General features: G+C 42.9%; 1 long non-coding RNA gene across 6 annotated transcripts in view; it reads right to left on the bottom strand.

Annotated features, from left to right (window-relative positions):
* Positions 1-25,850, bottom strand: part of LOC140482064 (uncharacterized) — a 145,869-nt gene that overhangs the window by 30,741 nt on the left and 89,278 nt on the right. For 5 of the 6 annotated variants that reach the window (XR_011961651.1, XR_011961653.1, XR_011961650.1 and 2 more), the window contains one exon: positions 25,090-25,185. This is a non-coding gene — a long non-coding RNA (uncharacterized lncRNA). Of the gene's footprint in view, positions 1-25,089; positions 25,186-25,291; positions 25,403-25,850 lie in introns of those variants that run through there. The other variant, XR_011961654.1, reaches the window with a different exon arrangement.

Below are 25,850 nucleotides of genomic sequence, written 5' to 3'. Positions count from 1 at the left end.
AGATTGGACTGAAAGAATTAATAATCAATAATGAGCAAATTAATGGAATTAAAGAATGACTAATTCCCGACACTGTCACTGTACCCAACTAAGTATGTTAAAGTAAGATGGGGAACACATTGTAGACACACTAACTAATCTTTCAGAGTTCTCTAGAAACAGAAGTTGTCCCTCTGGATTGGAAAAATGCACATTTTTTTTGTCCTTATTTAGAAGTGGATGGACAACAACCAATACTTAAAAAGGGATCGGAGGGTGTTGCATATATGGATTGAACTACCAGAGGAAGTGGTAGATACAGATACAATTACAATACTTAAAAGGCATCTGGATGCAGGCAAATGGGACTATTTAGTTTGGGAAACTTTGTCTGCATGGATGAACTGGATTGAAGGGTCTGTTTTCGTGCTGTATGACCCTATATCTACTCTGAAAAAGCTATACAACACAATGTAGGAAGTATATCTCATTCAAGCAAAAATGTGGTTTGGTTGAACCTAGCTTGGAGTTAAAATGCCTTTGTTGAGTTTAGGTTTTCCCATGTGTGAGACACATCTCACCTCCTTTCTCTCCCCAGCAAAAATAGGATCTTGGGAATCCTAGAAGTAGAGGTGGGGAAGGACTCCTAAATGCTGGAATATGGCATCATTTCTGCATGACTTCACAGAGATCCAGGCCAACCTTCCAAAATCGATGCCAATTAGGTGTAAAGAAAACAGTTACGGGATCCTATTATAATGGCTGCCAAAATCGTACAACAGTTTCCCCACAAATTTTTATTTTCAGCTGATTTGTTCAAGAATTGTTTTGGCTTCAGCCAATCCAATTGGCTTCCACTGGTAAACTTTCTAGTTCAAAGAATAACTGAAATAACTGCATATCATATGGCTCCACTTAACTCCAATTGGTTTCAATTTGTTTGCCAAATCTTCCACCAGTACAAGGGAACTAATTCCAGCAAGAATCAACTTGTTAAAATTAAAGGCAAACAGGATCATAACTGGTTTTCCTTTACAAGTGCCAGTTATTGTAGTTGATCAATGTTATAGACTAGACCAGACCACTCAAAACATTCTTAAGCAGGCAGACCAGACCATAACTTTGCAATTTGCTTCGGTAAGTGTACAGTGAAAATTACCTGGAGTAAGTTAGCTAGGTTGACTACCAGGTTTTAAAATGGACAAAAGTTTATTCACAAAATTATACAATGAAACACAAAGAACAGAATAAAGAGCCCCTACAGAACTCAGTCTATCTAAACTAGACTTAATTATGCTGTTCCAAATATACATTATAGTCCCAATAAGTAAACTCCCTTTAAAACACAGTATCAAGGAAACAAATGCTTACAGGTTGAAGTTAGAAGGGCAAAAGGAGAGAGAGAGAGACAGCCCGTTTCCACACAGCTTACTGTTGAACTCCCGACTAGTTCTGGACTGAACTGGTGAGCTAGGGAGCTGACCATTCCCTTTCCATTGTACAGGTCACTTCTAAAACATGACCACTTTGGCCTGAGGTCACAGCCTCTCAAAATCCTTTTCATCTCTGTACCAAACCAGTCTAATCAGAGCCCAACCCATTTACAACCCCTCTGAAAATAATCAAGACACAGTATCCTTGTGGCAACAAGCAGAACCTTGTTAAATCTGTTAAAAACCAGATTTGGTCAGTCAATATTTCAAACTGGTTTTAGTCAATGAGATGTTGACCCTTATTGCAAGGGGATTGGAGAAGAGGAATAAGGTCTTGTGAACTTGCACAGGAGATTGGGTGAGGCCATATGTGGAATACTGTGTGCAGATGTAGAACCCCAAGGAAGAATGAGGCAACCGTGGTTGCTGAGGGAAATCAGGGACAGCGTAAAAGCAAAAGAAAAAGCTTACAATGCGGTGAAGATTAGTGGGAAACCAGAGGATTGGGAAGCCTTTAAAACGCCAGTGGAGGACAATTAAGAAAAAGCAATAAGTGGGAGAACGTGAAATATGAGTGTAAGCTAACTAGTAAGATAAAAGATTATTGCAAGAGTTTTTTTAAATATCTTAAAAATGTAAGAGTAGATATTAGACTACAGGAAAATGAGGCTGAAGTAGTATTGATGAGGAACAAAAAGGTGACAGGGGGAATTGAACAGGTACTGTGCAAGACGTTTCACTGTAGAAGACACCAGCAGCACACCGGAATGTCGAGAGATTCAGGTGTTGTGGGAGGGGAGTGGCGGCGGTCAAGGTGAGCATGGTGGTACTGGGGAAGCTGAAACCGTCTGAAGATGACTAAATCAGAGGACCAGAGGAACTACAGCCCAGAGTCTGAAAGAGATAATTAAGGATATTATAGAGGTATTGGTGGTGATCTTTCAGGAATTACTGGAATCAGAGAGGGTACCAGGGGACTGGAAAATGGTGAATGTAACACCCATGTTTAAGAAGGGAGGGAGACAGAAGACAGTAAATTTAAGGCCAGTTAGTTTGACCTCGATCTGGTAAAATTTTAAGAGTCCATATCAAGGATGAGAATAGAGTACTTGGAAGTGCATGGTAATATAGGGCTGAGTCAGCATGGCTTTGTAAAGGGGAGGTCATGCCTGAGAAAGCTTTTAGAATTCTTTGAGGAGATAATGAGCATGTTAGGAGAAAGGAGAGCTGTTGGATGTGGTCTATTTGGATTTTCATAAGGCCTTTAACAAGGTGCTATACAGGATGCTGCTAAATAAGATAAGTGTCCATGGTGTTAGGAGCAAGGTACTAGGGTATATAGGGGGTTGGTTTACTGGCAGAAGATAAGAGAGCGGGGATAAAGGGATCTTTTCCATTATGGCAGCTGGTGACTTAGTAGAGTTCTGCAGGGGTCGATGTGGGGACCATGTTATACGTTGTCATCTGAAAATGTAGCAACAATGCCCTCAGTTCCTTTGTCCAGATTGTCAAAGATAGGTGGAGGGAGTGTTGTGCTGAGGAAGGGGGGAGGCTGCACAAGTCCAAAGTGTGATGGAATACTCCCTTACTTGGCTGGGTGAGTACAGCTCCAAAAACATCAAGAAGATGGATATCATCGGATAAAGTAGCCTGTTTGATTAGCACCACATCCACCAGCAATGCTCAGTAGCAGGTGTATACTATCTAACTGATGTATTGCAGAAATTCATCAAAGCCCCTTAGACAATACCTCTCAAAACCACAATCAATTCTATCTAAAAAGGACAAGGTTACGCAGAAATGCCACCATTACCAAGTTCCCCTACAAACCACTCACAATCCTGACTTGGAAATATAGTGCTGTTCCTTCACTGTGGCTGGCTTAAATCCTGAAATTCCCACCCAAGGGCATCATGGGTCAATCTACACTGTGTGTGAACTACAGCAGTTTGAGAATGCAGCTCACCACTACCTTCTCAAGGGCAACCAGGGACAGACAATAAATGCTGGCCAGCCAGCAATGCACATGTCCTCTGAGTGAATGAAAATAACAATTCTGGTGCAAAATCAAAGCACATGTAATTCACAGCAATATAGTGTAATGGATTGAGAACTGGTCAGTACACAGGAAACAGTAGGAATAAATGGGTTGTTTTATGAGTGGAAGGCGGTAACAAGTGGGATAATCGTAGGATCAGTGCTTGGATGCTATTTATTCACAATACACAATTGATTTGCTCATCCAAATCAATGTAATATTTCCAAGTTTTATTACACAAAATTAGGTGGGAGTGTGTGTAGTGAGGAGGATATACACAATCTTCATAGCAATTAAATTGAATGGGCATATATATGACAGATGCAGTATAATGCAGAAAAATGTGAAAATGTCGCCTTCAAAACAGCATGGTAGAATACTACTCAAATGGTGATAAGTTGGAAAGATTGACGTGTGTCCTTGTACACCTGAAAGCAAATATGCAACAAATACTCAGGAAGTCAAATGATAGAAGGTTTAATAAAGAGTGCTGGAGCAAGGAAGTCTGACTGCAGCTGCACAGGGCATTGGTAAGACTGCAGCTGCAATGTTGTGTGCAATTTTGGTTTTCTTACTCAAAGCAAGATATACAAGAGAGTGTGAGGTAAAACCTTGGGACTCTGCAACCACAGGATCAATGTGAATTTCACCAGTGTCCTCATTTCCCCTCCCTCCACATTATCCCAGTCCCAAGCTTCCAACTCGGCACCACCCACTTGACCTGTCCATCATCTTTCCCATTTATTCACTCCACCCTCCTCTCCGACCTATCACCTTCTCCCCCACTTTCATCTACCTATCGCATTCTCAGCTACCTTCCCCCCAACCCCACCCCCTCCCCTCTTATTTATCTCTTAGCACCTCCGGCCCACAGTCTCATTCCTGATGAAAGGCTTACGCCTGAAACGTCGACTCTCCTGCTCCCCAGATGCTGCCTGACCTGCTGTGCTTTTTCAGCACCACACTCTTGACTCTTATCTCCAGCATCTGCAGTCCTCACTTTCTCCTGTAGAAGGGAGTGCACAAAGTTTCACCAGACTGATTCCTCTAATGGTAGGCTGGTCTGAGGAGAGATTCGTTGACTGAACCTGAATTCACTGGAGTTTGGAAGAAGAATGAGAGGGGATGTCATTTAAATGTTTAAAATTCTGACAAAGTTGGACAGGCTAGATGCAGTGATGAGCTCCCTCTGGCCAGGGGCTGCAGAACAAGGGGTCACAATCTCAGGATACATGCAGGCCATTCAGGACCAAGATATGGAGAAATTCTTCAGTACAAACCTGTGGAATTCGCTTTTTGCAGAAAATATGAGAGAGGTGAACTCACTGAATTTATTTAAAGAAAGGAAGAGACATTTCTGGAAGCTGAAGCTGTTAAGGATGTGGGAGGAGAATAGAAATATGGCATTGAAATAGAGGATCAATTATGATCACACTGAATTCTAATGGCCTATTCCTGTTTCTATCTATTTCCTGTTTCCATATCAGAAATATTCACTGCTGTCAAGATTGAATTGTTCAGTACAAAACAGTGGAATGCATTATTGTCAAATTAGATGATGTTTCGGTCTTTGTTCATTTCAAAAGGACAAAACTGAACTTCTCGTACAGCACAGGAAGGAACAAATCAGAATAAGTTTGCACTGGAGATTGTTGAATGAAAGAACCTGTTTCCGGAACATTATCCTTGAAAAATAAACCGTCATTTGTACAGAGCTAGTAAGTGGGCATATTTCAGCTAGAAAAACAAACAAATTTAAGTGACTCAGAACATTAGTCTGTACATTTGTCAGAATCCAGCACTCTCCGACTAACGAGAACCTATTAGCAAACAAGTAATTTTGTCAGAGTGTTAGAAATACTGGCTTGATTTTTTTGTGGGGTGGGAGTTGGGGAATATACAGTAAGGTCTGTTTTCCAGTGCAAGGATTGTGATGGGTCTAATCCAGAATGTAAATTTCCTTCTGGCTGTTCATCAACATAATTGCAAATATGGGGCCCAATGGAGCATGCACTGTTTATTGGCTGCAGACTCAACAAAGCCTGGAACGCGTGTACACGCAGCTAGCCTGGTCCTCCTAAGGATACTCTGCCCCTTTTTAAAGGAGAGCTGCTGTCATTTGGCAGGAATTACTCCAGTAGTATCAGGAAGACTTGGCTGGAAAGTATAAAGTCAGAAAATGGAGCAATAAACCAAAAGAGAGCTTCCAAGTTGTCAGGAGGGATGTGGAAGACGAGAGTGATGTAACTGGAAAGGAGAGAAATTATGTTTCCACAGAAATCTTTGCAGACTTAAAAATAAGAATGGGAACATGCGGCCAGGAAGGTCAATTGAAGGAGTCTGCCTCCATGAACTTGACTACAGTGCAGAAAAAAAAATTCAGCTACATCACCTAAGTGATCACTTGAAAGGTAATCTCCTATCCCTCCCACGCTACTAAGTGTTTCATAGCCCATCACTCTCCAAGCAGCAATCATGCCTGATGTTCTGACAGTCCAGCTCACCCTCTCATACTTCCCAATAATTCCAGCCTCATGCCCCCTCTTGTGTTTCCATATACCAACATCTATTGAGTTATGACACACACAACACCCAAATCAGTCCAAAAATGTGTATGTTAGGTGGATTGGCCATGCTAAATTACCCCAGAGTATCCAGGGATTTGCAGATTAAGTGAGGTTGCCATGGTAAAAATCCATGTGAGGATGGAATGGTGGGTGTGGGTCTGGATGGGATGCTTTTTGGAGGTTTGGTGCAGACTTATGGGGTTGAATCGCCTCTTTCTACACTATAGAGATTCTAAACACATGGTAGTACCCTCACTGACATTCTTCCCTCTATCCAGGATGACAAGATAATTCCCAATTACAGACAGAAGCTTGTGTACGTCTCCCTTCCTGTACCATTGAGGTGTTGCAGCGTCCACCAACAATCCACCCTTCACCTGGCCCAATACCATTCTACCTGTGACAGGTGAGGGGTTAGATGGCCAACTTGCCCACTGGTCATTTGAGACAATTAACTGGCTACTTGAGGGCCTCCTCCTGCCAGTGGGGATTTTGTGGGCAGCATGGTGGCACAGTGGTTAGCACTGCTGCCTCACAGCGCCAGAGACCCAGGTTCAATTCCCGCCTCAGGCGACTGACTGTGTGGAGTTTGCACGTTCTCCCCGTGTCTGCGTGGGTTTCCTCCGGGTGCTCCGGTTTCCTCCCACAGTCCAAAGATGTGCAGGTTAGGTGAATTGGCCATGCTAAATTGCCCGTAGTGTTAGGTAAGGGGTAGATATAGATGTTGGGGTATGGGTGGGTTACGCTTCGGCGGGGCGGTGTGGACTTGTTGGGCCGAAGGGCCTGTTTCCACACTGTAAGTAATCTAATCTTTATCTGTATTGGGGGAGATCAGTACAAAGTTTGCAAGTGAAAACTGGGATACGCATGGTCAGGCACCAGGTTCTTAACTTTTTGTCAGACCACATGTACCAATTGGAGATGCCCTCCAAGATACTCCCCCAAACCCCTCCCTCCACCTAATCAGAGTGCCACACCCCCCCAGCCCATCACTGGGATTTACCATTGTAACCCTGATGCAAAGACCTGAATTATCTTTGGTTAAGCTCTATCTATATCTCTTCCTTGGCCCAGTTGTCACTGAAGTGAACACCAGTCCCACTAGCATTGCAGGAACTAGACAGCAGTTGGTCATTTGATTGACTGGTTGAGAGACTGGATTTCCTCCACAATGGAAGTAGAAGGTCCTCCTCAACATAATTAACTGTCCAACAATCATTAACTGACTGTTGGGTGGTTTGCTCTTAGCTTCAACACAGCCAGTGTAAATTTCCACATTATCCTTTTCTATTATTCAGACCTCCTTGATAATAAATTCCAGAAGTTTCCTGGCTATTGGATTTCAGGCTAATTGACCTGTTGTCCAATTTTCAATCTCCCTTTTCTTCCACAAGCTTACTACAGAATTCAATTACAATTATTTCTCTCCCACCTCCAAGAGGATGTTTTACTATGATATCACTAACTTACCTCATTACACCATATCAGACTTGGTATAAATACATAATTGGTTCTGTTCCCACTTCCTTCAATATCATCAAATAAAGCCCATCTGGTCTCAGTACCTTATCAATTTGAAGTACTGACAGCTTATCCAATATCTCATCAATTTTAAACACTTCTCGTGACTAAGTTTCCTCCTCTGTCACCATACCCGTAGACAGAGCCTGCTTCATAGGTAAAGACAAATGGAAAACATTCATTTAACACCTCAGTTAGTCTCTATGCAAGTATCTCTAATCAGCTCTGCTCCTCCTTTTATCACCCTTTTACTGTTGATATATTTATAGAGGCTTTGGGCCTTAGTTTTATATCAGTTGCCAGTTTTCTCTCAAATTCTCTTTGCTTCTCATATCTGCTTTTTCACCTGCCTATTCGGCTTGTCATCAACTGTATTGACTACCTGACACCTGTCATAAATAGGTAAAAACCCTCCCACTTCCTCCAGACCAAAGGGGTAGCCATGAACACATGTATGGGCCCCAGCTATGCCTGTCTCTTTGTTGGCTATTTAGAGCAGTTGATCTTCCATAATTACACCGGCACCACTCCCCACCTCTTCCTCCGCTACATTGATGACTGCATTGGCGCCACCTCATGCTCCCGCGAGGAGGTTGAGCAATTCATCAACTTCACCAACACATTCCACACTAACCTTAAATTTACCTGGACCATCTCTGACACCTCCCTCCCCTTCCTGGACCTCTCCATCTCCATTAATGATGACCGACTTGATACTGACATTTTTTACAAACCCACCGACTCCCAAAGCTACCTGGATTACACCTCTTCCTACCCTACCTCTTGCAAAAATGCCATCCTGTATTCCCCATTCCTCCGCCTCCACCGTATCTGCTCCCAGGAGGACCAGTTCCACCATAGAACACACCAGATGGCCTCCTTCTTTAGAGACAGGTGGTTAAAGATGCCCTCCAATGCATCTCGTCCACATCCCACACCTCTGTCCTCAGACCTCACCCCTCCAACCGTAACAAGGACAGAACGCCCCTGGTGCTCACCTTCCCCCCTACCAACCTTTGCATAAACCAAATCATCCGCCGACATTTCCGCCACCTCCAAAAAGACCCCACCACCAGGGATATATTTCCCTCCCCACACCTTTCCACCTTTCACAAAGACCGTTCCCTCCGTGACTACCTGGTCAGGTCCACACCCTCCTACAACCCACCCTCCCATCCTGGCACTTTCCCCTGCCACCACAGAAACTGTAAAACCTGCGCCCACACCTCCTCCCTCACCTCTATCCAAGGCCCTAAAGGAGCCTTCCACATCCATCAAAGTTTTACCTGCACATCCACTAATATCATTTATTGTATCCGTTGCTCCCGATGCGGTCTCCTCTACACTGGGGAGACTGAGCGCCTCATAGCAGAGCGCTTTAGGGAACATCTCCGGGACACCCGCACCAATCAACCACACCACCCCATAGCCCAACATTTCAACTCCCCCTCCCACTCTGCCGAGGACATGGAGTTCCTAGGACTCCTTCACCGCCGCTCCCTCACCACCAGACGCCTGGAGGAAGAACGCCTCATCTTCCGCCTCGGAACACTTCAACCCCAGGGCATCAATGTGGACTTCAACAGTTTCCTCATTTCCCCTTCCCCCACCTCACCCTAGTTCCAAACATCCAGTTCAGCACTATCCCCATGACTTGTCCAGACCTGTCCTACCTGCCTATCTCCTTTTCCACCTTCATCCCCTCCCCCACTCACCCATTGTATTTTATGCTACTTTCTCCCCACCCCCACCCTCCTCTAGCTTATCTCTCCACGCTTCAGGCTTACTGCTTTTATTCCTGATGAAGGGCTTTTGCCCAAAACGTCGTTCGCTGCTCCTTGGATGCTGCCTGAACTGCTGTGCTCTTCCAGCACCACTAATCCAGCACACATTTTCTTCTTTAATTTAATTACTACTGCTTTTGTCACCCAGAGAGTTCTGGATCTGTTTGTTCTACCTCTGTTTTGAGAGAATGCACCTTGACTGTATAATCATTTCCTCTTTGAAACAGCTATTATTCAGAGACTGCTTTTCCCACCAACATTTGTTTCCAGTCTACGTGGCTTAACTTCCCACTGAAGTCTGCTGCCTGGCAGTTGATTCTTACTCTGGGCTGATCAATGTCATTTTCCAAGCATTATCCCAACCTTATGAAACTGTTATGCAAAGATGTGAGTTATTTTTATATGTATAATTTATTTTAAGGTTTGGAGTTTGTACTAGTAGCATGCGGATTACGGTCTAAGTGTATGAGGGGTTTTCTAATGACACCATTAGAATGGTGCTAATATCTTCCAGCATCATGCTGATCATTCTCTTCCTAAATCATTACATCTTGCAATGCTTCTGCCAATTCAAGTATTGTCTCAAAATATTTTCAGTGAAGCCACAAGTCATGCCTATTTTCTCAAACATCTGCTCGCAAGGACCGCATTCTTTCCCCTTCTCACTCTTTCCTCTTGTAGTGTTTTCAGTCGATATACTAACACTTCCAGACTGAGTCACTAGATGGCAATTTAATAGCATTTTCCTGTTCCGAACCCATGGCTGAGGCCAAATAACTCCACACAGGCAAGGATTGAATCTGGGGTATTAATGTACAGCATTAGCAACTTACTGAATAGACTTCATTGGCAATGAGCAGGGGTTTTAATATCTCCATTTACCATGACAAACAGCAGCAAAACATCCACACAAATCAAGATTGGTACTTAAAAGGGAACCTCCAGTTAAAAAGCAATGAACCTATTGAATATTACTTAGTGTGGAATCTTGTGCTTTGCAGTGGAAGCAGTGGGACTGGAATGTGCACTGTTCTTGCTGGACAGCTTTGTCTGTCAGACATAACTAATGAGATAAGATGTGCATCTGTAGATAGATCAGCAAATCTCACAGCTGTGGGTGGGTTTGGGTAAAGCAGGATGTATTTGATTCTGCTGCTGCCTCATGCCAGATGCCATGTTTAAAAGACTCCTAGACAGGAAACCACTGCCTACAACCCAGGATCATCACAGTTGTGATCCTGCTCGTGAATTCAGTGATGTTTTTAACCTGTAAGGAAAGAAGCTGGAAGATCATGGGCTACTTCTGAACTCCATTTTTCAAACATGTGCTTGGAGACTGGATCCTTGAAACACACAGACTGTAGAGCCTTGTAGGTGCAGCATCCTTCACTCAGATTTGAGGTCCCTTTCCAGTATGTTGAAAATGGGTGTGATACAAAGATGGTGATGGATATCAGTAGTGACATCAGCAATCAAGATATTGAAATCATCAATGGGTTTGGAGCAAAAAGAGGTATTCAGCTCTTTGTGCCTGTTCTGCCATTCAATAAGATCACAGAGGATTGACTGTAATCTTATTGAATGGAAGAGCAGGCACCAGGAGCCAAATGCCTTCTCCCGCTCAGAGTTTCTATGTTTCAATGTACAGGATACTGGGAAGAAAGGATAGAATACCTTGAACTCGTGAGAGACGTACAGTGAACAGAATTGCTATATAAAAAAGGAATTTACAAAAACCTGCAAGAGTCAAGACAGGAGTTTCCTATTACAGGTCTCCAAACAACAGCAGAGACAAGGATAACAAATCTCTCAATGTTCAGAATAGAACTGTGAGTAACAAACATTATGGCAACACGACCCACCCTCCATTCCCTAGATATCAGTTGACAATCTTTAGAATGATTGGAGTATCCAGTACAACTCATTGGTGGTTCATAGCCATTCACCTCCCCCACCCCAACTCCGAGAAAAAAAAACAACCTTGATGATCATGCAAACACTTAAATGTATCATCCAATTTTTGGTGGGATTGAGGCATTTTGACATCTATCACAGTAGGAGGAAACCCCTGTGTTCTTAGGGAATCCACAGAGTCACAATCTCATCCAATTCACTCATAGCTACGAGGATTTGGCTTCAATCAGTCTGGGTCAGCAAATGTTCAGTACGTGTAAGGGTCTGCATCGTGATCGTCAGCCAATAAGAATGGTGTGTATTACATTTGCCAATCTTCCACCACCATCTATTCCACCCCCCATCCAGCATCACCAACCATCTTCTTCCAATTACAATCCAAATATCATAATCCTGTTCTACTCCATCATCCTCAAAGTCTTTCTCTGCAAATTTGGACCTAATTCCTGAAACCATTTACATGCCAATATGGCCCACAATCAAAAGGGCCCATGCCCACACAGACATTTTCACCGCCCATTGAGTTAATATGCTCAACCTCCCAGAACCCCATACTTGCCTCCTACCTATGACTCAGCCCCACCTTCCCATCAATATTATTATCTCATCAACTTGACTCAGTCCAATAACCAGGCCTGCTCCATTTACCCACAAATTCCCCTACTCTCACTTCCTGAACAATCACATGACTTTCACCTTTGCTCCTTTCCCTCATGTCATGCCCACCTCTGTGCACATGAGTCTTTTTATGCATACCCTGGTCACAATGCTCCCTTTCCCAGCCTTCTTGCCACAGATAGATCACCTTACCCTGGCATCTTGCTGTGATGTAGACCCCCTTGGGGTGCCCTCAATTGATCTGAAAATATCCTGGCATGAATATACCACTAGTCAAAAAGTGTGGTACTGGAAAAGCACAGCCAGTCAGGTAGCATCCGAGGTGCAAGAGTGGTCCTCATCCCTCCAATCGCATCAAGGCCAGAACACCCCTGGTCCTAACCCTCCACCTACATTTCAGGCATAATCCCTTCATCAGGAATGAGGCTTATAGCCTGAGGGGGCTGAGAGCTAAATAGGAGGGGGGGTGGGGAAGGTAGCTGACAGTGTGATAGGTGGATGAAGGTGGGGGTGAAGGTGACATCTTAAAGAGGAGGGTGGAGTGTATAGGTGGTAAGGAAGTTGTACAGGTAGGACAGTTCAAGAAGGCAGTGCCAAATTGGAAGGTTGGACCTGGGATAAGATTGGGGGAGGGGAAATAAGGAAACTGGTGAAATCCACATTGATTCCGTGTGGTTGCTGAATCCCAAGGTGGAAGAGGAGGTGTTCTTCCTCCAGGAGTCGGGTGGTTAGGGGTTGGCAGTGGAGGATGCCCCGGACTTGCGTGTCCTTGGTGGAGTGGGAGGGGGAGTTGAATTGTTTGGCCACAGGGCAGTGGGATTGTTTAGTGCGTGCCCCAGAGATGTTCTCTGAAACATTCCGCAAGTCGGCATCTTGTCTCCCCTTTTAGAGGAGACCACATCGAGAGGAACAGACACAGTAGATGACGTGTGTGGAAGTGCAGGTAAATCTCTGTTGGATGTGGAAAGATCCTTTGGGGCCTTGGACTGAGGTAAGAGGGGAGGTGTAAGCACAGGTTTTGCACTTTTTACAGTGGCAAGGGAAAGTGACAGGAGTGGAGGGTGGGTTGGTGGGGAGCATGGACCGAACAAGGGAGCTGAGGAGGGAATCCTCCGCCTCTGCTCTCAGAAGGACCAATTCTACCATAGAACGTACCAGATGGCCTCCTTCAAATACCACAACTTTCCATCCCATTTGGTCAACGATGCCCTCTAGCACATTTCCTCCTCTTCCTGCACCTCCATCCTTGAACCCCACACCTCCAACTGCAACAAGGCCAGAACACCGCTGGTCCTCATCCTCCCCCCCACCAACCTCAGGATACATTGCATTATTCTTCACCATTTCTGCCACCTATAAACAGACCCCATCCTGAGGGATATATTTCCCTCCCCACCCCTATCTGCATTCTGGAGAGACCATTCTTTCCACAATTCCCCCCCCCCCCCCGCCAAAATACCCACCCTCCATTCCCGGCACCTTCCCTGCCACTGCAAGAAGTGCAAAACCTGTGTCCATACCTCCCCTCTAAGTGAGAATATATAAAAGTAAAGAATAGATTATGATCCTGATGGCTATGAGAAATCAACGGGAGATCCTCAAGCTGAATGATAAGAAACAGAGGTCTCCCTGCCAGACTAAAGAAGCATGGATGGAGATTGCAGAATAGGTCAGCAGCTTTTTGTCATCCAAAGAACCTGGCTGTAGTGCCCCTGGGAATTGAACTGTCACATTTGGAAGGCAGCGTATCAATGGACATATACAGAAGTGTCAAATTAGGCTTTCTGTGGTTTTAAGGGGATTTCAGAATGATGTAAACATAACACAGCTTGGCATCAAAGGATTCTGATGTGAGACGTGGCTGAGATGCCAGAAGGGTTATGGTTGCTTGTGTTAGCATGGACTGGAGGAATCTATCCAGACCATGAGCACTGTGATCACCTACTCCAAACACTTGGCTTCCTTCACAGAAAGACTAGCGTCTACCATGAAGGGCCAAACCCTGCAGTACACTGATAGATTACAGAGTAGGAATTCTGACTTGCATTCCATCACCTTGTATCTGAGCTGCTGGTCCTGGTTCCTCTCAGGAAAACAGGGATTTCCAAATGGATATCTCAGTAGCAATGAGTAGTAGCTACTATCATCAGGAGGCACCTCTCAGGAAGTTCTTGATAGGGACAACTTTGACTCCATCCAGCCCTCTGCACTGACAACAATGTCTCAGAGTGCCAGGATGATAGTCGAGACTCCTACATTGTGTGGGTGTCTCCAACTATGCCGAGGCCCTCCAACCTCAGGTGACATGAAAATGTCTGACAGAGTTATCACAGGCAAAGAGTCAGTAGCCTGTCTCCAGCACAGCTCAATGACAAGGAGGAAGCATCATACTGTAGCACTCAAAGTAACTTAAATAAATTTTAAATCACACGAGTTCACAAAGTTAATTACATTGTCCTTTTATCTGGAGAAATACTGCTTCTATTCTGTGTTAAGTGATAGGATTATAGATATATGCTGTTCTGGCTTCATTTGTGTTTTACATATATGGTGTCTGGGTTTGAATTTACATAAGTAGGAGGAGCAGGATTAGGCAATTCAGCCTCTCGCGCCCGCTATACCATTTGGTATCATCATGGCTGATCCAATCTCAGCTCCACTTCACTTTCTCCATAACCCTTCAATCTATTACTAATTAAAAACCCCTATCTTCCCATCAAATTTATTCAACGCCACAGCAGACTCCACACTCTGGGGCAGTGAATCCTAAAGATTCATGAATCTTTGAGAGTTGTTTCACATCAGCTACCCCTTATCTTTAACTATGACCTCTCGTTTTAGATTGCCCCACATCAGGAAACATCCTCCCTGCATTTACTTTGTCAATCTTTTTGGGAATCCTGTATATCTCAACTAAATTTACTCTCATTCATCTAAACTCAAAGTATGAACAGTTTAGGCCTAATCTTTCTTCACAAGAAAAGCCCCTTATATCTGGAATCAAACTAGTGAACTACTTTTAAACTAAAGGAACCAAAATTGTAGACAGTACTCCAGGTGTGGTCTCACTAATGCCTTGTACAGTTTCATTTTCAGCAACACTTCTCTACTTTTACACTCTATTCCTGGAGCTATAAATGCCAAAATTCCATTTGACTTCCTTATTACCTTTATTTAAACTTATGTCTAAATTGACTGACTATCGAGGGAACTAGTCATAACATGGGTGCCAAGGAATGCCCTGCTATTGTGTATTACCATTTGTAGGCATACTGCCAGCCCAGGTGTTTACGCATGGGAGCACAAGAAGAAAGGTTAAAGATATAATTTAACCAATTTCACGTTTCTAGTTGAAAGGTTACGTGACTACATAAGACGCTCCTGTATCTCTGTACCATCCAAAGGTTGTTGTACACTGGGTTCCACGGCTTGGCTCCTTGTCTGTATCCTCAGCCTCGTCCTAAGAACCATCACCAAGGATGTGGCTTTATTAGATCATCTATCAGGCCTTCCCCCTGCTGGAGTGTCAGATGCAGCAGACCAGGGCAACCACTGAGACAGCAACCAAAGAATATTGCAGACTTACCTGCATATAGAACATTACAGAGCAGGACAGGCCCTTCGGTCCTTGATGTTGCACCACCCTGTGTAACCAATCTGAAGCCCATCTAACTTACACTGTCATCCATATGCCTATCCAATGATCATTTAATTGCCTTTCAAGTTGGCAAGTCTACAACTGTTGAAGGCAGTGCGGTCCACATCCCTACTACTGAGTAAAGAAACCACCTCTGACAGCTGTCCTATATCTATCACCCTTCAATTTATAGCTATATTTCCTTGTACTATCCATCACCATCTGAGGAAAAAGGCTCTTACTATCCACCCGATCTAACCCTCTGATTATCTTATATGTCTTAATTAAGTCACCTCTCAACCTTCTTCTTTCTAACGAAAACAGCCTCAAGTCCCTCAACCTTTCCTCGTAAGACCTTCCCTCCATTCTGGGCAACATCCTCGTAAATCTCCTGAACCCTTTCCAAAGCTTCCACATCCTTCCTATAATGCGGTGACCTGAAATGCATGCAATACTCCAAGTGCAGCCACACCAGAGTTTTGTACAGCTGCAGCATGACCTCATGGTTCCAAATCTCGATCCGTCTACTAATAAAAGCTAACACACTGTATGCCTTCTTCACAGTCCTATCAACCTGGGTGGCAACTTTGAGGGATCTATGTACATGGAAACTGAGGTCTTTCTGCTCATCTACACTACCAAGAATCTTACCATTCGCCCTGAACTCTGCATTCCCGGTACTCCTTCCAAAGTGAATCACCTCACACTTTTCTGCATTAAACTCCACTTGCCACCTCTCAGCCCAGCTTTGCAGATTATCTACATCCCTCTGTAACCCACAACATCCTGTGGCACTTTCCGCAATTGTACCGACCTTAGTGCCATCCGCAAATTTACTAACCCATCCTTCTATGAGCTCATCCAAGTCATTTATAAAAATAACAAACAGCAGTGGACCCAAAACAGACCCTTGTGGCACACCACTAGTAACTGAACTCCAGGATGAACATTTCCCATCAACCACCACCCTGTGTGTAATATCCAGGCATCAAAATCTCATTTTGAGAAGAGCAATGGCCTGCTCAGTGATAGCCCTGATAGGTGCTTCATTCTCAAAAGTATCACAGAGTCATATAGTCATAGAGATGTACAGCATGGAAACAGACCCTTCGGTCCAACCCGTCCATGCTGACCAGATATCTCAAACCAAACTAGTCCCACCTGCCAGCACCCGACCCAAATCCCTCCAAACCCTTTCTGTTCATATACCCGTCCAGATGCTTTTTAAATGTTGCAATTGCACCAGCCTCCACCACTTCCCCTGGCAACTCATTCCATACACGTACCACCCTCAGCGTGAAAAAGTTGCCACTTAGGTCCCTTTTATATCTTTCCTCTCTCACCCTAAACCTATGCCCTCTAGTTTTGGACTCCCCGACCCCAGGGAAAAGACTTTGTCTATTTATCCTATTCATGCCCCTCATAATTTTGTAAACCTCTATAAGGTCACCCCTCAGCCTCCGACACTCCAGGTCACAGTCTTGTTCTGCGGATTCCTCTCTGGGACCTCATGAGCAACCCTTCACCTGGTATCCTTTGTCTCCAAGAAGCCAGTCATTCCTTAGCTCTGGAGAACAACGTCTGTGGCATTTTCGGAGGACTTAAGGATGGCCACTTCTGTGTTTTCTCCTCTATAGGAGGAGACTCCTCTGGAATGCACTATAGCAGAACAAACTCTGCTTTCTCTGCTGGATTTCTCACTCTATAGGATAGCTTTGTCTCCAGATGTCACCCACCCTATCACTCTCTTCTTACTTATGTAAAAGCAGTGGCCAGATAAAGTCTCCATTGGCTTAACCCACTCTCTACCATTTCATTTTCCATCAGGCGCATAGGAAAGAAACAAAGTGGCAGCCGAGTGGGTCTTTAACAGTCTTTTTTTTAAATTAAATTGTTTAAATTGCAGGTATGCTTTTGTTTTTGGCACCCATACACCTTCAATAATATTAGAGACCGATCAAGTGACATTGGGTGCCAGTTCAACGTCACCACACACTATTTGATTGGGGAGGGCAAGAGGTGCATCCGATTTGTGACCACAAAATGCAGTTCCTTGTTATTGGCCTGGAAAGCAAAGACCCTTACTTGTTAGCATCAAAGAAAGAATCTCGTGATCTGGGTGCTAGGACTATCCCCTTTTCCAACATTGTTTAAATGTAATGCCTTGCTAAGTGAACATCTTGGAGTACCGACAGCAAGGATGCTTAGGAACACGGATATATGCAGGGGTCTTGGGATGCAAGCCTGAAAGTGGCAACATGAGTGAAAAAAAGTGGTAAAGAATGTATACGGCATGCATGTCTTAATCAGTTAGGGCACAGAGTATAAAAGTTGGCAAGTCACACTGCAGCTGCATAAAACGTTAAATGGACCACATTTGGAGAATTGTGTGCAGTTCTCAGCGTCACCCTACAGGAAAGATGTGGAGGCTTTGGAGAGGGTGCAAGAAGTTTACTAGGATGTTGTCTGGATTGGAGTGTATGACCTATTAGGAGAGGTTGAACAAGTTTTGGATTGTTTCTGCCAGAGTGTCAGAGGGTGAGATGCGACCTGATAGAATTTATATGAAATTATGGGCAGCCTGGATAGGGTGGACAGTTGGGACTCTTTTTCCCAGGATGGAAATGTTAAATAGGCAGCAAACGTGAGAGGGGAAAGGTTTAAAAAGGTGTGCAAGGCAAGCTTTTAACACAAGGATGGTAGGTGCCTGGAACCTGCTGCCAGGGAGGTGGTAGAAGCAAATACAATGTCAATGTATTTAGACAGACACATGAACAGAGAGGGGAGATGGGGATAAAGGACCATGTGCAGGCAGATGGGATTAGTTTTGAATGCATCATGGTCGATGCAAATATGGTAGGCCAAAGGGCCTGTTCCTCTGCTGTACTGATCTATGTTCAAATGTTCAAACTGGTGCAATCCCATTGAAGTGTGCATATACAACAAACCAGGACATTAAAAATACACAGGATCCTTCACTTTTGACTTAAGTTTTCAGATAACAAGTATATTACAGTATTAAAATAAATAGTTTTTAAAATGGGCATTTTGTCTTTTTTAAAATGCATGGATTGAATTGAATTTATTGTCACATGTACCAAGGCACAGTGAAAAGATTTGTCTCAAGAGCAATGCAGACAGATCACATAGTTAAGTAGCATAGATAAGTAAATAATGGGTAAACAGCAGCAAAACCAAAAACACAGGTACAGGCGAATGTTAAGAGTTTGTGAGTCCCTTCAGTATTCCAATAACAGTAGGGTAGAACCTGTTATGAAACCCGCCGGTGCGTGTGTTCAGGTTTCTGTACCTTCTCCCCGTTGGTAGAGGTTGTAGAAAAACATTGCCAGGGTGGGATGGATCTTTTAAGAATGCTGGTGGCCTTTCCTCGACAGCGGGCCTGGTAGATGGATTCTATAGATGGGAGGTTGGCTTTTGTGATTGTCAGGGCCAAGTTCACCACTCGCTGTAACCGCCTCTGATCTTGAATGGTACAGTTGAGTGATACATCCAAACAGAATGCTCTCGATGGCACACCTATAAAAGTTGGCAAGGGTATTTGCCATCGTGCCAAATTTCCTCAGCTGCCTGAGGAAGAGGAGATGTTGGGCCTTTGTAACCAGTGCATCCACATGAAGGGTCCAAGAAAGCTTGTTGTGGATGACCACTCCCAACTTGTTCCACCTCTGTTGTTAATGTGAAGGGGGTATGAGTAACATCCTGCCAAAAGTCAATAATGAGTTCAGCATTAAGAGCTAGGTTGTTCTCAGTACACCATTTTTCCAGGTCTTCCACCTCGCATCTGTAGTCTGTTTCATCGTCATCTGAGATTCGACTGACTACAGCGGTGTCATCAGTGAACTTATAAAAGGCATTAGTCACATATTTGGTGACGCAGTCATGGATATACAGTGAGTACAGATGTTTAAATCAATGTTGAGAAAGTTCATATTCCACAAGTATAAAATTAGCTTTTCAGAGCCAGTGATGGTATTCAACAGTAATTACTAAGTTAGAATTGTTTTGGGATTACAGTTTCAGCTCATGTAATGTCATGACCATGCATCACAACACCAGAGCACCAACGAACATGTTAAACTTATCATTATAATGCATGTATTTTAGATGAAGATATGCAGCCAAATGACAAAATCAACTGTGGTGTTTGGGACTAAATTCTAAAGTAAATTTTAGTCTTGTTAACAATTTTGCCAGTAGATGGCAGAATGAACTACTTTCTTTGACTTTATTTTTGAATTATATGCTTCTGATAACTGACGTTTATGGGAGGGGAAAATTACAGGAGACAATACAAACAAAAATCAAGTAGTGTTACAGATACAAGACTCAACAAGGATTAAAGAAATGAGAACCATGAAAGAAAAACTATTCAGATACAAAAGATAACATCTATTGAAGTGGTATATCTAGTTCTCTACAGGAAATTAAGATGGGAACTGGCCCAACTGACTAGTTGAACTGAGGTTTCCTGTTAAACTCAACTGCCTCCAATTGCAATCAGACCAGTGATTTCACCAATTGAAATGATATTTACCAGGTAAGCTGGTTATTGTTGTGACCAGTTCAACTAGTTTTCCACCTGATCTCAGGTCAATGGGTTCCTTTTGAATAAAACAAACAACTGTGGATGCTGGCGATCAGAAACAAAAACAGAAATTGCTGGTAAAAACAAATAGGTCTGGCAGCAACTGTGGCGAGAAAGCAAAATTAACAATAAGTCCAGTGACTCTTCATCAAAACTGATGGAAGATCAGATAAAGTGGTATTTGTGCTGAAAACGAGGTGTGTGTGTGTCTCGGTGTCTGGGGGAATGGTGTGGGAACAGATCGGTGTAGACGGATGAAGAGAGAGATATGAAAGGGATAGGCAGCTGAGGGGATTATTGATTCTAGGCCAGGACAGAGGAGAAGCTTAATAAGTGATAATCATATTAGGAGAAAATGGGTAGTTTGTGCTGAACACAAACCGTGTTATGTGATAAAGGATTAAGCGTATGTGAGAATGGGTTGGCTGTGCTAAAACAATGATTCCTGAAGGTAGCATCATCAGAATAGATTTGACAGAGATGGAGAAACTGGGAGAATGCACAGCCGATCCATTCTCACCCATACTTAGTCCTATTATCACATTAGGAGAGTTGCTTTCAGAAACACCTAACCATTCTCTCCTACTCTCAGCTCTCATTATCACTTATTCAGCATCTCTTCTCTACTAACCTACTATTAATAATCCCCTCATCTGCTTGCCCCTTTTATCACTCTCTCTTGGTTCAGACTCCACCTATCCACTCACCTCTCCTTCTATGCCAACCCTGCCCCCAAAACTCACCTTCAGCATAAAAACCAATTTTCCCTTGTGCAATCAATTCTAATGAAGAGTCCTTGGACACAAAATGTTAATTCTGCTTTCTTCCAACAGATGCTGCCAGTCCTGCCGAGTTTCACTAGCAATTTCTCTTTGACACTTGTTCGGAAGGCTCTATTTCAGATTAAATGGCTCCAGCTGAAAAAAAGGCTCAAATCATAGAATCTCTACAGTGTGGAAGCAGGCCATTTGGCCTATCGAGTCCACACTGACTCTCTAAAGAGCATTCACCCTGATCCAACTGCCATACCCTATCCCTGTAACGCTGCATTTTCCATGGCTATCCCAGCTTGTCTGCACATCCCTGGACACTAATGGCGCAATTTAGCATAGCTGATCCACCTAACTTGCACAACTTTGGATGGTGGGAGGAAACCAGAGCAGCTGGAGAAAACCCATGCAGACACAGGGAGAATGTGCAAACTCCACACAGACACATAGTCACCAGGGGGTGGAATTGAACCCAGATCCCTAGCACTGTGGCAGCAGTGCTAGCCACTGAGTCATTGTGTCGCCCCAAATAGAACATAGAACATAGAACATAGAAGAATACAGCGCAGTACAGGCCCTTCGGCCCTCGATGTTGCGCCGATCAAAGCCCACCTAACCTACACTAACCCACTATCCTCCATATACCTATCCAATGCCCGCTTAAATACCCATAAAGAGGGAGAGTCCACCACTGCTACTGGCAGGGCATTCCATGAACTTATGACTCGCTGAGTGAAGAACCTACCCCTAACATCAGTCCTATATCTACCCCCCCTTAATTTAAAGCTATGCCCCTTTGTAATAGCTGCCCCCTGTAAAATCTAGAACACTGCAGTCAAGTTACCAGTTGGATTGTTAAACAAATGGCGACTTGATTCGTACATTAATTTCAGAACTTTTAAAAGACTATTCAGACGGTTAAAATCACTTCGATGGAAAAAGCCATCAGTAGCATTTATGGAAGCAGCACTATGGCAAAAGCAGCATTCCAACAGAAAAAATAATTACAATCAGAACTTGTATGAGACACAGGAAAAACAGTGTAGGCTAGGCAGTGGGTAAAAACGAATCAACCTTGTAATGCACAAGGACAGATCTGTGAGAGGCTATAAAAATGTCCCCATGCTAAACAATGTGGAACCCAACACATTCACCCAGAAGAGCCACCTGGATGACTGAAAAATGCCTTCCCAAGTGGTCCCCATTGTCATAGTCTTTAGCCAATTTGAATCTCTTGGTTATCAAGCAAGAACTTTGGACACTCTCAGCTAAAGACACAAAAGCTATATTCAACAGAGACAAGATTATACGGTGCAGGTGGCAGGGCCAGGAGGAATAAAATCATAGATCCTGGGTCCTTCAACTGTCTCTGGACTCCTTATTTTCTTTCTCACCACCATCACCCCCTGCCATCCCCCGACAAACTCCAATTTAGCCCTCCCCCTTCCCATTCTTCACATGTCCAGGATCAGAAACCACACTCATCATGGGGCTGGAATATTTCATATCAAAATAAAAACAAAAGTATTGCAGATGCTGGAGATCCGAAACAAAAACAAGGCGATGGTGCAACTCAACAGGTCTGGCAGCATCTATAGCGAGAAAACCAGAGATTCTCTTTATAGTTGCTGCCAGATCTGCTGAGTTTCACTAGCACTTTCTGCTTTTGTTTCAGAAATATTTTATGTAGGTTCAGCAAACATTCTTGGCGTGTATATCTAATTATAAAGTCCAACTCAAGCTCAGGTTTCAAAAGCTCAACCTCATGCTATCAATTACACAAAGCTCGTCTATTTATAATATGCACGCATCACCACTTCTTTAAACCTAACCTTATGCAACATCCAGAAGACTGTGATTTTGTTAAATGAAATCACACTTCATATGGAGCAGGTTTTTTTTACTTTCAAAGGTTCATCTAAATATTTCTTTTTTCACATATCCCATTTCTGGGCTTTTTCCCTTTAACTTAAAATTCCCCTGCCTTGCCACCACAGACCTTCCATTTTGTTCTTCTCTCTGTCTTCACTTCCTTTAACATTATTACCAATTAACTAGTAATCAGTATTAATATAATAGTTCTGATGAAATGTCACAGGTGTTAATTGTTACCTTGTTCTCTCACAGCACAGTCATTGCTTGTCCTGCTGAGTATTTCCAGCATTTTGCAATTGTTATTTCACATATTTACTACCCTTAATTTGAATCCTTTGCTCCAATTTTTAAATTGGACTTATACACTTAATGGTAAGGTCCTAGGGAGTGCTGCTGAACAAAGACACCTTGGAGTGTAGGTTCATAGCTCCTTGAAAATTGAGTCGCAGGTAGATAGGGCAGTGAAGAAGGCATTTGGTATGCTTTCCTTTATTGGTCAGAGTATTGAGTACAGGAGTTGGGACGTCATGTTACGGCTGTACAGGACATTGGTTAGGCCACTGTTGGAATATTCCATGCAATTCTAGTCTCCTTCCTATCCGAAAAATGTTGTGAAACTTGAAAGGGTTCAGAAAAGATTTACAAGGATGTTGCCAGGGTTGGAGGATTTGAGCTACAGGGAGAGGCTGAACAGGCTGGGGCTGTTTTCCCTGGAGTGTCGGAGGCTGAGGGGTGACCTTATAGAGGTTTATAAAATCATGAGGGACATGTATAGGAGAAATAGATAAAGTCTTTTCCCTGGGGTGGGGGAGTCCGGAACTAGAGGGTATAGGTTTAGGTTGAGAGTGATAAGATATAAAAGAGACCTAAGGGGGCGACGTTTTCACGCTGAGGGTGATACGTGTATGGAATGAGTTGTCAAGGGAAGTGGTGGAGGCTAGTACAATTGCAACATTTAAAAAGCATCTGGACGGGTGTATGAATAGAAAGGGTTTGGAGGGATATGGGCCGGGTGCTGGAAGGTGGGACTAATTTGGTTTGGTCAGCATGGATGGGTTGGACCGAAGGGTCTGTTTCCATGCTGTACATCTCTATGACTCTATGCCTATTGCAAACAAATATCAATATTTCTCAAAGTAGACATGAAAAATCATGGAAATACACAGCAATCAATCAATCTTGGGTGTGAAGTCAGATTGTCTATATCTGCATCCAATTCAGCAAAGGAGAAACACCAGTGAGAATGCTTACGTCCATTTCAGAATCAACCTTACTGGACCAGAAGTGACCCTAACTTGACTTTATTTTCATGTTCCTCATGAACAAAGAACTTAATATCATCAAGATTTTTCTTACAGTGCAAAAAAGCATCCAGATTGTTCCCAGCCTATTAACCAAGGTCCCTCCCACCAACCCCCTCTTCCCCTCCCCCAATCCTCAATTCTAATTTCTGTAATGCTTACCTGGCTGAAACGGTGAGCTCCAGGATTGATTTATCATTCTACCCTTACAACTAGTTCAGTTAAATAAAAACTAGACCATGTTTGAAAGAGAGATGAAAGGCCTATTCTTTAAGCATGATTTGAATTCTGATTCATCCTCGTGGTCTGAGTTCTCAATGAATTAGCTGACAGAAAAGAATTTTAATCATGCTGTAGACAAGATGGAACAGTGCACATATCTTCCACAACTGACAACATTGTTTGACAATTGTATTTCTCAGAATAATATCGAATCCAAATAATCTATCATTAAAACTCTGAATGAACTCCACTTTCTGCAGATCCAAAAGCAAAAGACAGCGAATAAAGAAGCTGTAACAGGCATTTTCCTTTGACTGAGTATCACAAAAATGCTGATTAATCAGGAGTCTAACTCCCGGTATTTGAACAATGTAGCTGAATAGCATTCATGAAATTGTAACTCAGATAAGACAGTATGATTTAAAAGTGAAAAATGATTTCCCCGTCGGCTAACTCAGCTGAATTTATGCATCAGTATACAGCAGATTGTGAAAACTGAAGTCGGTTTCTGTTTGCAACTGTAACAGTGAAATCTAAATCAACTAATTAAATAACAGTCTTATCAAATTGTTATGGGTCAGTTGACATTTCAAATAACTCAAAATTCTGGGATCCTTTTCAATCAAATATTTTTAGTCACAAATCCATCTATGCTACTCCAAAAACAGCATTTAAACACCTCATAGAAAATAGTTCCAAAACATTTTAAAATTGTGTTAAGGATAAATAGTTGAATTGATGGTTAATTTTTCTGTTATCTGAAACTGCCACAGTGATCATAGATATAGACAAATTCTGCATATGAAAATAAAACCATTACTCACATTGTGGGTTTTACTGCAATCTTGAGAAGTCGCATTAGTGAGGTGTTAGTTGTCGGTCTATTGGCCTGGGTTATCAAATATTGTCATGATTTCTATCTGCAAAACGAATTGTGGTGTATTAGTCCCTTCTTTTAGTTGCATTTGTTAATATTTCACAGTCAGCATCTAAACAATGGCACTCATTGCAAATCTTGAGAAATACCTTCATCCACAGTAATCAAACAACATTTCTGGTGTGGATTTTCTGTTTTCTAACATTAATTTGAATCCAATGCCAAGTCAAGGCAATTTTCAGGCACCTAGCAACAATGATACCACTAAGCAGGAAAAGCAACCAATCACACTGAGATATTCTCATAGTCGACAAAACCCAGGGAGTAAATGCAACTGAAGTTTTTATAGTTCTACATTTTTTACAGAATGAAATGAACACTTGAATTACATGCTGTATTAAGGTAGAAGCTCAAATGTAGGCAAATTTTAAAACAAATTAATTTTAAAATGGTTTTATTTTAATCAATGATAAAAATTTGACAATCAACAAGGGTGGAGGATTATTTAACAGGTTTGGTGAGCTCTTGAGGGTGACCTGAATAAAATTAGTGTTAACACAAAGGTAAGAGGAGAGAGATTTAAAGAAGATGTGAAAGGCAATTATTTTTAAACACAGAGGGTGGTTTGCGTGTTGAATGAATGTCCTCAGAAAGTATTGGATGTGGATACAATTACAACATTTAAAAGACATTTGGATAGATACATGA

This window comes from Chiloscyllium punctatum, chromosome 10 (assembly GCF_047496795.1).
Source record: "Chiloscyllium punctatum isolate Juve2018m chromosome 10, sChiPun1.3, whole genome shotgun sequence".
NCBI lineage: Eukaryota > Metazoa > Chordata > Chondrichthyes > Orectolobiformes > Hemiscylliidae > Chiloscyllium > Chiloscyllium punctatum.
This window is presented reverse-complemented; position numbering and strand designations above follow the sequence as displayed.